At 38.9% G+C, this 13,006-nt stretch overlaps 2 non-coding genes across 2 annotated transcripts; both read left to right on the top strand.

Moving 5' to 3' along the window:
- Window positions 1-10,159: 10,159 nt before the first annotated feature.
- LOC111905070 (small nucleolar RNA R71) lies at window positions 10,160-10,266 on the top strand. The gene has a single exon (XR_002854740.1). It is a non-coding gene; the product is annotated as a small nucleolar RNA R71 (small nucleolar RNA).
- Window positions 10,267-12,693: 2,427 nt separating this feature from the next.
- Window positions 12,694-12,800, top strand: LOC111905129 (small nucleolar RNA R71). Its single transcript, XR_002854750.1, has one exon. It is a non-coding gene; the product is annotated as a small nucleolar RNA R71 (small nucleolar RNA).
- The last annotated feature ends 206 nt before the right edge of the window (window positions 12,801-13,006 follow it).

Raw genomic sequence — 13,006 nt, 5'->3', positions numbered from 1 at the left:
ATGTCCACATCATTTTAACGTTTTTAATTCAATTTACAGTTTTGGCCCTTATTTTATAACATATAATTCATAATCAACCCTTCCTTTAACAAATAAGTTTTCAAAAGTTACACAATTAACCCTTGAACTTTTTATAAAATTCCATATGTTCCTTTTTAATTAATCTGTTTACTTTTAAGTTTTCCGTAATGACAATTCACCGTCTTAAGTTTGTTTATCTTATATATTAAAAAAATATATTTAGGGCCACATTTTCCTTCTTAGCACAAGGCCCTTAAAATCTTTGAGCCGGCCCTGCCCAGCCACTCTTGCTCTAAAAGATCTAGGATCCCCGATCCCCTACCTTACCCTAAGGTCTCTAGCAGATCCCACCTGTTGCTAAAAGAACACGGGCCTCGCGCACGGGTCTCACCCATCTATACTTCGGAGCGGCGTCTCCCACAGGTCTCACCTATCTAGGGCTATGCAGACCCACTCCTCTGATCTCAACAAGCTAAACATTTCCTGATTCTTATAATGCTAACTCGGAGATATGGGCCCCCGCCCACAGTTTACGAACTAGGAGATACGGGCCCCCGCCCACACTCCGCTAACTAAGCTGCTAATGAATGCTATGGGTTACCCGCAGTCTTACATTACTACCCTCATTGACTCGTTGCTAGGGAATGCTGCGACTACCCCGCAACCTTATATCCCAACTAAACTCGCACCTGCCGAAGGCTCTCCGACCTAGTTTTCCCAAACTAGCCATCACTTATTCGCGAAGACGGAAACTCCTCAAGGTTGGAAAGTTTTCCCCAACTTCCAACCTAACTGCTCCTCAATCCAAACAGCCACTTGAGCTGCTTCCTTCCTCACCAAGACTGCGGAACCACCCCAGTCTTGCACTTACTTCTATCTTTGGCCCCACGAGTGGCTCTCCCCCACTTTGATTCGTCTATCTCCTCACAGCTCATAACTTTGGAGAATTACCAATTCTCCCTACCATCCTCTGGCCACTTTGCTAAAAACCCAAGCTTAACATGGCTAGGGATATAACCGATCCATTCCCAAACGACACCTTCTCGAAACTAGCGAGACACTACCGAGACCCGCTCATGCATGCTACAGTTACTGCATCCGAAGTAACCTACTCTAAAGGAGGCAACCTCCTATTTCATTCAAAAATCCAAGGTATGCGGATGGCGTATAACTCAATCACAAGCAGGCCACAAAATTCCGAAATATCATTATCAATATCGATGCAGAACCATAACGACGAAATCATATCATAAGCTGATAGATAAATGAAAACTACGTACCTGACGCATCGGCTGCTCACACCTCATCTGAAACCAACTAAGCTCGACTGATTGCATGCACCACACCCTTTTCTCTTTTCAAGGTTCTTTTATTTTTTTAAATCCTCTTTCTTTTCAAAGTTCCTTTTATAAAAAAACGATTTTCCTTTGAAAATTTCCTTACCAAGCCCTCAGTTGGAGTTCGGTCACACCCGAGAGTGTGCCAGAATCCCTCAAACCAAAGCTCTGATACCAACTTGTAACATCCCAAAAATCATGACCGAAAATTTCTTTTAAAAACGTTACTAAACCATAAATATTAAAACATTTCAATCATACTAAAAGGGTTTTATTACAAATCAGAGTATCTTTTCAAAACACTTGTTCATTTTATCAGAGTAAACATCCCATGCTAAACATCTTGGTGTGTGCCATGCGATCATCCCGAGCCCTTCCCTCCACTACCGGAAGTATCTGAAACCAAAACTGAAAATTGTAAGCACGAAGCTTAGTGAGTTCCCCAACCTACCACATTCCATACATATCTACTGATCCAAACATGCCATATACAACTGTGAGCACATAATCACATACTGGGCCCCCTCCTGCTGCATTAGGCCTCGCCCGCCATCGGACCCCGTCCGTCATCAGGACCCGCCGGGCATCAGGTCCCACCTGGCATCGAGACCTGCTCCGTATACATATTTGTTTTCCTTAGGCCCCGCCTGTCTCTGGGCCTCGCCCGCCATAATCATACATACGATGAAATAACATACCGAAACATACATAAACATTCCCTAACCATACATTGATCGAAGGCCTCGCCTAACTTGGGCCCCGCCCCTGGTCTGCTATTGAAGTAGTGGAACCCCGTCCACACTCCTACCAATAGTGAGATACGGGCCCTCACCCACACTCACATCCCTACCAAGCACATACAAGTATCACGAAGACAACAAGTATAATCTAACGCACTACATAAGAATCTTCCTCGGGAATACCCCGACATCGGACCCCCGACCCGGAAACATACTATTATCAAACGTACTTCGGGCTTACCCCGACATTGGACCCTCGGTCCGGATCCTATCATACCGACATATGCAAGAATCATAAAGACCTCTAGCATCCTAACATTCCTCAGGCCTCGTCCGACATCAGGTCGTAACCCGGAACATATATCAATTAGTTCCTTGGGTTAACCCCGGGTCTTCCTTCTATATATAAGCATAAACATAAACATGAACATAATGGGCTGGCATTGTGGCCGTAGACCCATGCACACAGTGAACAGACTCACCTCGCACTGCTGAAAACTCGCTGAACACTTCTGACTTCTAACCGAAAAATTCTGAACCGCTGAACCTTCAACTTTCCGAACTATCAATACCCAAAATAACAATTAGACCACAATAATCCAAAAGTCAACCCTGGTCAACCTTGGTCAAAGTCAACATCCAGTTGACTTGACTCGCCGATTTGGTCTACCAACTCGTCGAGTCCATGCCAATGGGACCATCTTCAACCGACTCGTTGAGTTCACCCTTGAACTCGTCGAGTTCATCATCCACATTTGAATTCATCTAGTCTATGACTCGCCAAGTTGTATGAGCAACTCGTCGAGTCCAGCTTCATAAACTAAGGAGATTGCCTTAGACTCACCAAGTTCTTCCTTGAACTCATCGAGTACGATGAACTTCATGACCATTATGGGCTCCGGCCGACTGAGTCCCTTTCCAAACCCAACTCATACCCTTAACAGAAGGGTTTTTGGGGCAAGAACTGGCCTGACTCGCCGAGTCCCACAACCGACTCACCGACTCAATCTATGTCCAACACTATTCAGACGATTTCAGACAAGCTCAAGGCCTCCAAGACCCAGATCTGGCCTCCTAGGGTCGGGATATCATACAAAGCTGCTACCTTTGCACCCTTACACGACCCTTTTTGCTCAAAAGGCCATAATAACCACTTAAACTTTGCATGGGGAGTTCTATTGGCATAAACCTTCCACCTTTATGCCTTTACTACTCTAAATACTCCTAGATCTGAAAGGTTATATCTTGGGGACGTCCAAATCCCACAAGAAATCATTCTTAGTACATAAGCTTCATAAATAGGGCTATAAAGAGATCTATCAAACTAGAAGTCAAGGAAGGAACTTCATTACCAAAATGAGCAGCAATTGGAGTGAATCTTTTGGATCTACTCCTTCCTCCTTGATCTTCCAACCTTCTTCTTGTTCTTCCAAGCTTCAAAATGCTTCAAGACTCACAAAATGGCTCACAAACTCGAGGGAGACTCTAGGGTTTCGTTCTGAACTTGAGAGAGTATCAAGGGGGCTGAAGAAGGATTGTAATGTTCTTTAAATAGGGTACAAGTCCTGCATTTAGGGTTTTCCCAAAACGAGTAGGTCACTTATCCTGCAACCAAATTTGCACTCCTACTTGTCGAGTCACCCATCTACTCGACGAGTAACTTCCTCATCTTGAGGTTTTCTTTCCTTTCTAGGTCGTCTAAATTCAGGGTGTTAAATTGGAATAGCGCCCTACGTCGTGGACTTAGATGAATCCTTATCGGGCAAAGATTTCGACTTTGCGCGTACTCATCTTCCATAATTTTCCTTTCCACATCGTGTAAGTGATATCCACGACATGGATACAACTGTTTTCGTGGGTTTTCTTCTCTTTAATCTTCCAAGCCTCCAAAGTTTCTTCTTTTGCCACTTTTAGTCCTTATTCTTCAAAATGACTTATTTTAGCTGCAAAATACAATTTAATCTTATAAGTACCATTATTCAATGCAAATAACCAAAAATATGTATAAAAATGTATTCAAATATTGCCTAAAAGTATGTATAAATATGAGAATATCAAAATACCCCACACTTATCCTTTTCTTTCCCTCAAGCAAAACTATATTTTTTTTAATTCAAACTTTCGTCACTAGCATCACATAGAACAATCCATATCAATCTCAGCTATTATACCTAGACCTTAATGCGCATATTTGTGTCTAAATCTCCTAATAACTTCCCAATCTTAAATACTCACATTTCTTATGAAACTTCACCCCTTATCTTATATGATACTCATTTTTGCAACCCTCCGAATCAATCCTCAGAATTCTTTCTTAACCTCAAGGTATTTTTGGTTAAGCTACCCATGCATACATAATCTAGAAATTACAACTTTAGATACCACAATGGAGCTCTTGAAATTCTTCACTTTCTTTGAGTATTTGCTCTTTGATTTCTTTGAATTCATCACTTTTTTGTTTGATTTTTGGTATCTTCAAAGTTTGATTCTTTGGAATTTTGATCTTTTGATCTTCATACTTGATAGCTCCAAAAAATTTCAACTTTTTGGTAATTTCTCTCTCTCTCTCTCTCTCTCTCTCTCTCTCTCTTTTCAATTTCTAACTTTTTTTCACTCAAATCCTACATGCTTAAGTAAGGGAGCTTACCTTTAACCTTTATTAGCTAAAGGTATTAGTCTATGTGCAATGACTACATAAGCTTTCCTGGATAGATTTCAGGTTTAGGCTGCAAAACATATTATGCCATATAAACTACCAAATTACCTTTTCATATCTCATGGCTTTTCACTAATACTTGGGAAGCCAAAAATATACTATAACATGTATTGGCTCAATTAAACATTTAGGCTCTCATTGGATCATCCCACATAACACTAGCAACTTAAGTCTAAACTAATTACTACTAGATTCAAAATTTTAGAATATTATTTCAAATCCATTTTTAAATTTTTCAAAAATTTGGAATTTTTAAAATTTTCTAGCAATTTACTTTTTTGAACCCCTACCCCCACACTTATTACATACAATGCCCTCATTGTATGCATAAAATAAATTAAAAGCAAGAAAAAGGAGAAAAAAGAACACACTCCCTTGGGGTAGAAGTGGCGAGATCGATATCTTCATGTGTGAGTAACTTAAGCATCTTAAACTTGGACTATCTTCAAATATGGAACTTGGAATTTCAAGAAATGAGACATGTAAATGTGCCGAAAAAATTTGAATCGAGACTTCAATCTTCAACAAATGTGGTGTAGAAAAGCTTCAAAATATAATAGACCAACGTAGGAAAGCATACGCTACATGGAATTGTGTAGAAAAGAAGAAAAAAAATGAAATTTCTACATTCCACGTCGTGGTGTAGAATTACACGACGTGGTTTTGAATAATTACATTTTTTGACATTGCATTTTGAACTCAACCCAGGACGTGTAGTTGGTGTCCACGTCGTGAAAACTGGGCATCACATACAACTTTTCTTCTTTAAATAAGTGTATGTGGACTTGTGTCTTAACATATTAAGACCCTTCTGAACTGCATATATTGCGACTCTTCCCTAACTCGCTTCTCTCTCGATTAACCTCACACTTATCTAAGATTGTGGGTCTCGACTCTCGACTCTAAATGACACGGCTAATCGTGTTAATGCTCTCATATCTCTAAGGATCCTTAGTCGCGTTTTTCTCTAACCAACTCTGAAAATAACGACCAAAAGAAGTAAACAAGAAACACAACAATTTAAATAGTCGTTACACAACCAAATTCAACTAAAATAAAAAAAAACAAACCAAAAATAAACTAAACAAAATAAAAGAAATAAAAGGATAAACTAATCATCTTCTTCATCATGATGTGCTCCACTAGTTTCGACACCATCTCCTTGTCGCGTCCATAATTCTTCCCACGTTGGAATGTACGGGCATTAGGAGGAATTGTACGGGGTCGAACCATATTCATATGTGTAAACATGGTTTTGAGAATTTGATTGTTGTAAGTCACTCCCCCACTAAGATTGTCCAAATACAAACCAACCCGGCTTTGAAACGGGTCGGTCAGTATACCGCCCTCAAACAGTTGGGGTGGTGGTTGTGGTTGTCCCCTCTCTCCTCGACCTCTCACATTCCTTCACCTTGGTTGAGGTTGTTCTTCTTATTGACTAATTTATTGCTCTTCATCCTCTGGGGGTATCACATAAACTCCTCCCACATTCACCACAACTCGCATGACACCCAAAACTTGGATAGTTCAGTCACTATCTTGAAAGTGCGTGAGATTCCTAATAAAATTATGAGTTAAGGTGCCATAAGACTGGGCAAGTCGGGTGACTAGATGTCCACCCGTGATGTGACTACTGGGTCTAGAGTTAGTCACCTTTCTACCCATAAATCGTGCAAGCATATATGGAAGATCACAAAAAACACCGGGGGTGATTATGCTCTACAAATAAAATAAGTTTTGAAGAGGCACTTTATCTCCATGATTTTTATGATTTATCGTGAAGGTAATGAGGAGGTGCAAAAAACAATACACGGGATTCCAAATTTTCCCTTCGCATGCATCACTAGAATTATACTCATGATTCAATATAGTCCTACAAAACAGGACATCAAAAATCCCAGAGGTGAAGTCTCTAACACATCCCTGCAAGAATAGAACAAAAAATGGTGAGAGGGTCTCCTCCTCGGTATAGAGTTCCATGCGTCATGCGAATTCCCGAAGACTGCATTCACGATATACGCCTCCCAATCTAAAAACAAGTGCCTGATTGTAAGTCGGATCGACGGTTTTATCCTCAAAACTCACGGTGGAAAAGAACTGCACCGATAATTCTTGGTAGACGGGTTCTTGAAGAGAAAATAGATTCCTCCACCCGTTGCAAGTAAATAAAAAGCCATCCCCCATAAACACTTTCGTCTAATATCTCTCCAATTCCGTAATCATACCAACCCCACGTAACCACGCCCAATCCACAATGGTAGCAACTGCAAACTCACAGTTATATAACCATCCCAAACGATTTTCATAATTATTCAATATTTCACGGGAATTATTTTACGGAAACCGGTATAGCGGGTGAATACTCGCCACATCAATAGGGTCTTGTGCTTGAGGAACTGCCCTTCTAGGACCCATTTTTACTGAAATGACCAACAAAAAACGAAACAAGCCCAAAACAACCAAGATATCAATATATAAGGCGAAACAGGAAACTGGCCGCCCAATTTCCACGTCGTGGGTTTCATCTCCACGTTGTGGACCTGGTCCAAGATGTGATTCTGGAACAGACCATCTGTGGTCAAAATCAACCACATATCTCACTTGGGGTTTGTTTATTTCATTAATCTATGGCCTTATATCACACATGCATTCGAAATTAACCATCTAATGGACTCAATTTTGAGTATTTCCTCTCTAAAGAAACCCTAACTACGAAATGCATATAATGTGAAGAAAACTATAAATTTTGTGGAAGTAACACTTACCAGATGACGTTTGAAGGCAAAGGGTGCAAGAAATTTCGAAGAAAATGGTAGAAAGTAGCAGAAAATTGAGTGTGGGGTTGAGCTTCTTCGTCCATGTGCATAGTAAATAAATAAGGATGGTCAAACTCTTAAATATAAACTGGTCCCCCCATCCGTGTTTTTTAAAGTCCACGTCGTGGGTCTGAATTCCACGCCGTAGGCTTGTACACTGGGCCTAAACTGATCGGGCTACTCTTTTTCCACGAAGTGGGCTTTTAACCCACGACACAGAATTGAGATTTTAATTTTGAAATGTCTATTTTCAATAAAAAGACCTTAATTTATTTATCATAAATTTTTTTTAAACCCCACACATGATTTTCACCAATTCCTTTAATAATTAAAACAATTAGATGATTAATTATCCTACAACTAAACTAAAATGCAAAAACTAAACTAAGTTAAAAAACGAAAAGAAATTCAAACCAAGCTCGGGTTGCCTCCCGAGAAGCGCTTCTTTTTGTTGGAGTCTTGAGCCAGACTCCGTGCCACCTTACGTTGAATTAGTCGGAGTATCCATCACCAATTTCACCTTTTGCTCCTTCCATTTCCTTTTATACGCTTGGTCTCGTCTAAGATACACCTTTTTGGAATTTTCTTTTTTACCCTTTACATCTCCTTCTTCGAGCTTTTTTTGAACTCCCTTATTTTCCATATGTTTAAATTCTTCGTTTTTAAGTTCCACGGGCGCCATCCTCTTTTCCTCAATTGAACTCTTTAATTTAGAAGTAACATCCTCTTCATCACTGGACACCAATTCTTCACTATCTTCACTCACCCAAGATATTGGAGTTTTATAAGCAATAACTTCAAAGACCATAGGAACAGACGCTCTCGGTTTGGTGCAGTTGTCTCGTCAAATCTCTTCTTCCATAAGCTTTTCTAATTCTTCAAGTTCATTCTCTTCATCGACATTGAAAACTTCATCTTGAAATCACTCCCTTGGAAACCATCTTCTACTCCAAAAGTAGCTTCATCATCTCCCACTCTTAAGGTAAGTTTGGATTCACGAATATCAACCAAGGCTCTAGCAGTATTAAGTAGAGGGCGACCAAAGATAATTGGAACATTATTGTCTTCTTTCATGTCCATTATGACAAAATCAATTGGAAAAACGAATTTTTCCAATTTTAACTAAAACATCTTCAACAATGCCTCTAGGATATGTCATTGAACGATTGGCCATGTGAATTATCATTCTTGTACCCTTCAACCTTTGAATATTGAGATTTTGATAAAATGAGTAAGGCATTAGATTTATGCTAGTCCCAGAATCAGCTAAAGCATAAGTCTTCAAATTATTCCCAAATTCACATGGAAGAGTGAGGCGTCTAGGATCTCCCATCTTCTTTGGTAATTCTCCCGTAATTACTTTAGAACTCTGCTCTCTTAGAATTACCTTGGAACTCCTTTCTAATTGATGGCGAGTATTGATTAAATCTTGCAAAAACTTGGCATACTCGGGAACTTTAGATAACGAATCAATGAAAGGGGTATTTATTGGAATACCCTTCACTTGTTGCATAAACTTCATATGCTCCTGTTCTAGTGGATGGATATTGGCTCGGGAAGGAAACGATAAAGAAGGACGATAAGTAGGAACATTATCCATTTTTTTTCTGGTCAGACCTATTCCACGTCGTGGAAATTGGATATCCAAGTCGGGTATTCAGTGTTTCAGCAAGTTTACGTTCTTCGAGTTTGGACTTATTTGGCTTTGGTTCGGACTGATATGGATCGACTTCTAGTGCTTCAAGGAACTTAGAAATGGTATCCTCTTTGGTTTCTATTACCATGACATGTGATTGAGGCTTTTTCTCTAGGATTTTTGGAGATAATTTATCTTGTACTAGAGTAGTTAGTTGACCTAGTTGGACTTCAATATTTTGGATCGAGGCTTGGTGATTTCTTAGCAAGGCTTGTTGTTCCTTCATGATATTATGATGTTCCCTTATCACTGTATCTATTTCATCATGTCTTTTCTCGAAAGCCTCTATAAATCTATGTAACATAGATTCAAGATCAACTTTTTTATTGGGAGGTGGTTGTTCTTTTTGGTAGAAGCCTCGGTCAATCTGTCTATACTTCTCTTCTTTTTGCTTCTTGTATTCGTCATATGGTAACCACTCCCTTTTTGGTTTCCTCCAATTTTCATCATACTTGTCCCCACTTGAGTAGCAAAATTGTGCCTTTTTATTTCCTTGTTCATCCAAGTGGCAATCTTTTATTAAGTGTGGACCATTGCACCTTTTACAACCAACTCTAATTGCATGAATTGATTGGTTCATCTTGGTCATTCTTCGATCCATGGTGTCAAGCATGGCTAGTACAACATCCATGTCTTCAGAATTTTCTCCCCCAATCCCTGTAGCTCCATCATGTCTTGGATTATGGTATTCACGAGAATGCTTTGAGAACTCTTCAATCAACTCCTTTACTTCACCTAGATTTTTCTTAGTAAGTGGTCCTTGAGAATCAAGGAGTTGCCTTGTCATGACATTCACCCCGTCATAAAAGATAGACAATTCTTGTTGTATGCTAAGGTCATTTTGAGGGCAGTTTCTTAGTAACCCTTTATAACGCTCCCATGCCTCATAAAGTGACTCACCCGGTTGTTGCTTAAAGTTGTCTATTACTTTCTTGAGTTTAGATATTATGACATCCCTCTTCATAGTTCGAATTTTGAGAACACGACAAATAGGAACATTATGACAATATTATAGCAAGAAGCTGATAAAGTATCACGTTTTTCATTATGAATCGTATCCCATATGCTTCGGGTATAGGATCGCTTGCATATGCTGTAATATTCGACCGTTCTAAAATTTTTCAAATGCCTAGGGTATTTAGAGGGAAAAAGGGAATAGAACCGGATTCGACTAAAATAATTAAACAACTGTCAAGGACAATCTAAGGTTCGCCAAGGATTGGTCGCTTGCGGACAATTGGAAGTATAATCATAGATTGACCATATTGGCATTATTATGAATATATAAGATTCTATTTAGAATGAGTTGTCATATGGCAAATATGGAAATGTTTCCTTATTGGGAGTTGGATGTTAAGAATCTATGTCTAGATTAGAAACTTGTAATGTTCAAAGGAATGTACTTTGAATGTGAGACTTCATGACTATGGAATTGTCTTGTAACAATCTCCAATAGAGCACTTTGTAATTCATTGGCAAAGTCTCGGTGACTTTGGCGCTGTGATATTACGAAAGGACCGTTGCATAAAGTGTTAGAACCTAACATATTCTTGTAGTGGCGAGAATTTTGTATTCTTACACTAATTAATTACTATTAGGAACTGTGAAATGAACATCATTGGAAATATGTTCCTTTGATCTATTTCACAAAGTTAGGACCATAGGAAAACATAGTGTGCATGCTAAGAGCATGGGACAACTGTTGTTATGTTTCAAGTAAGAAGTTGATTAACTGAAACAACAAATAATGAGTAGTCAATATGGTGATTAAATAAAAGATGATTTATTTATACTCAAAAGTTTGGGGCCATATATGATTAGTATTATTCTTGTGTTTCACTTTGCTTGTTTTGACTTCCCGAAAAATAAGATTATTCAAACCATCCACAGTCGCTCATACTTTGGAAGTAGGTATGAATGAAGACTTTCATGAATCCATTTGTAGATTGTGTAAAGTGTTTCGACATAGCACAAGTTTGCTGCAGAGTTCATGAGTGCTGTTATAAGATTAGAGTATTGGATTAAACCCACGCTCACTTGTATCGCTTCATGGATTTTATCACGAGTGATTGGTGAGACGGTAATATCTTATATTCTTGAAACCGAGATGTGTGACTTGTATCTTGCGAGTCAGTTACACATTGATAATATGTTAACACATCAGTAACTTGGTGTTATAAAACATATTGTTGTGTGTTATTCGGTGAGTGAGTACAAGCGAGCATTGAGTCTATGTTTATCTGTTCCTTTTACCCAAAGTGGGATAAATGTGATATCTGTGGGCCCCTCGATGATTTAATAATGACACCCTAAGCGCTTGGCCAAGCCGGGACTAAATTGATGTGTTCAACTGTAGTCTGTTGTTAGTCGTCATAAATCGGAAATCGGAAAATAACACGTGAACAAAGAGTATGATTAAAATCCATGTCTCAGTTCATACGATATCTAGAATGGAGGAATATATGATCCCTTATCTAAAGGACATGTTATTGATAAGATCAGAGTTCGACAGCGTCTTTGAGAGCTACGATTGCTAATTAGATAATACTTGCATTTATAGTTACTAGACTTATCCAAGTGGGAGACTGTTGGATTAGTGTCTAAGCCCGTAACTATATTTTGTAAGTATTTGACCCGGTTGTGCATGGTCCTTTTGGGTTGCCTTCATCAAAGCAACTAGATAGGATGCTTTATGAAGAAAGAGGTTAATTATGGTTTATTAATATATTATATGAATAATATATTAATAGAGAAATCATAGCTTTTAATTAATATTGGACAAGAATTAATTAAGAAATTAATTATGTGGCTAAAAGAGATTAATTAGACTTTGGGGACTAATATTGTAATTATAAGATAATTGCATTATGGGCTATGGATTCCTAAAGGGAAGGGAGTTGGACGAAATCTATAGGAAGCCCATATGATTTTCGTCCAAGGGCCTTCTAGAAAGGTTTCATGGTTTGCTTAAGGCCTAAGCAGAGAATTAGGGTTTCTCCCGAAACCCTAGCAGCTCACACAAGTATAAATAGACCCCTAGGGATCCCAAAAACGTGGCTAAGTATTCTGGTAGAGATCTTGGATGGTTTTGGTGCTCCTTCCCTCTTTCCAATATCATCTCTTTCTTGTGGTGTTTGTAAACCATTAGAGGAGTGACATTTGTGACTTTGAGCTCTAAGGACACGAGATTCAAGCCATTCTATAAGAGGTATTCATCTAGATCTGTTCTTACATGTTAATTTCGATATTCATATGCTAGATCTAGGGTTTATAGTTTTGGATGATTATTGCATGTTCATTAGACAAACTAGATCCAAAGCTTTAGGGTTTGCATGTACACCATAGGAATGATGTAGTGCTCAATTCCCATCAATTTTGAGGGCAGTTTCTTAGTAACCCTTTATAACGCTCCCATGCCTCATAAAGTGACTCACCCGGTTGTTGCTTAAAGCTGGCTATTTCCTTCTTGAGTTTATATATTTTTGAGGGTGGGCAGAATTGTTCCAAGAATTGCTCACGCATCTGTGCCCAAGTAGTAATTGCACCGGGTGGAAGTGCTTTCAACCAATCTCTTGCAGCTCCCTTAAAAGTAACGGAAAACATCCTTAACAATACAGTCTCTCTTGGAACATTCGGGACATTGAAATAATTCGCAATGTCATTGACTTCATCTAAATGCT

Source organism: Lactuca sativa, chromosome 4 (assembly GCF_002870075.4).
Source record: "Lactuca sativa cultivar Salinas chromosome 4, Lsat_Salinas_v11, whole genome shotgun sequence".
NCBI lineage: Eukaryota > Viridiplantae > Streptophyta > Magnoliopsida > Asterales > Asteraceae > Lactuca > Lactuca sativa.
Note: the sequence above shows the minus strand (reverse complement) of the source record. Positions and strands in the feature narration are given on the sequence as shown.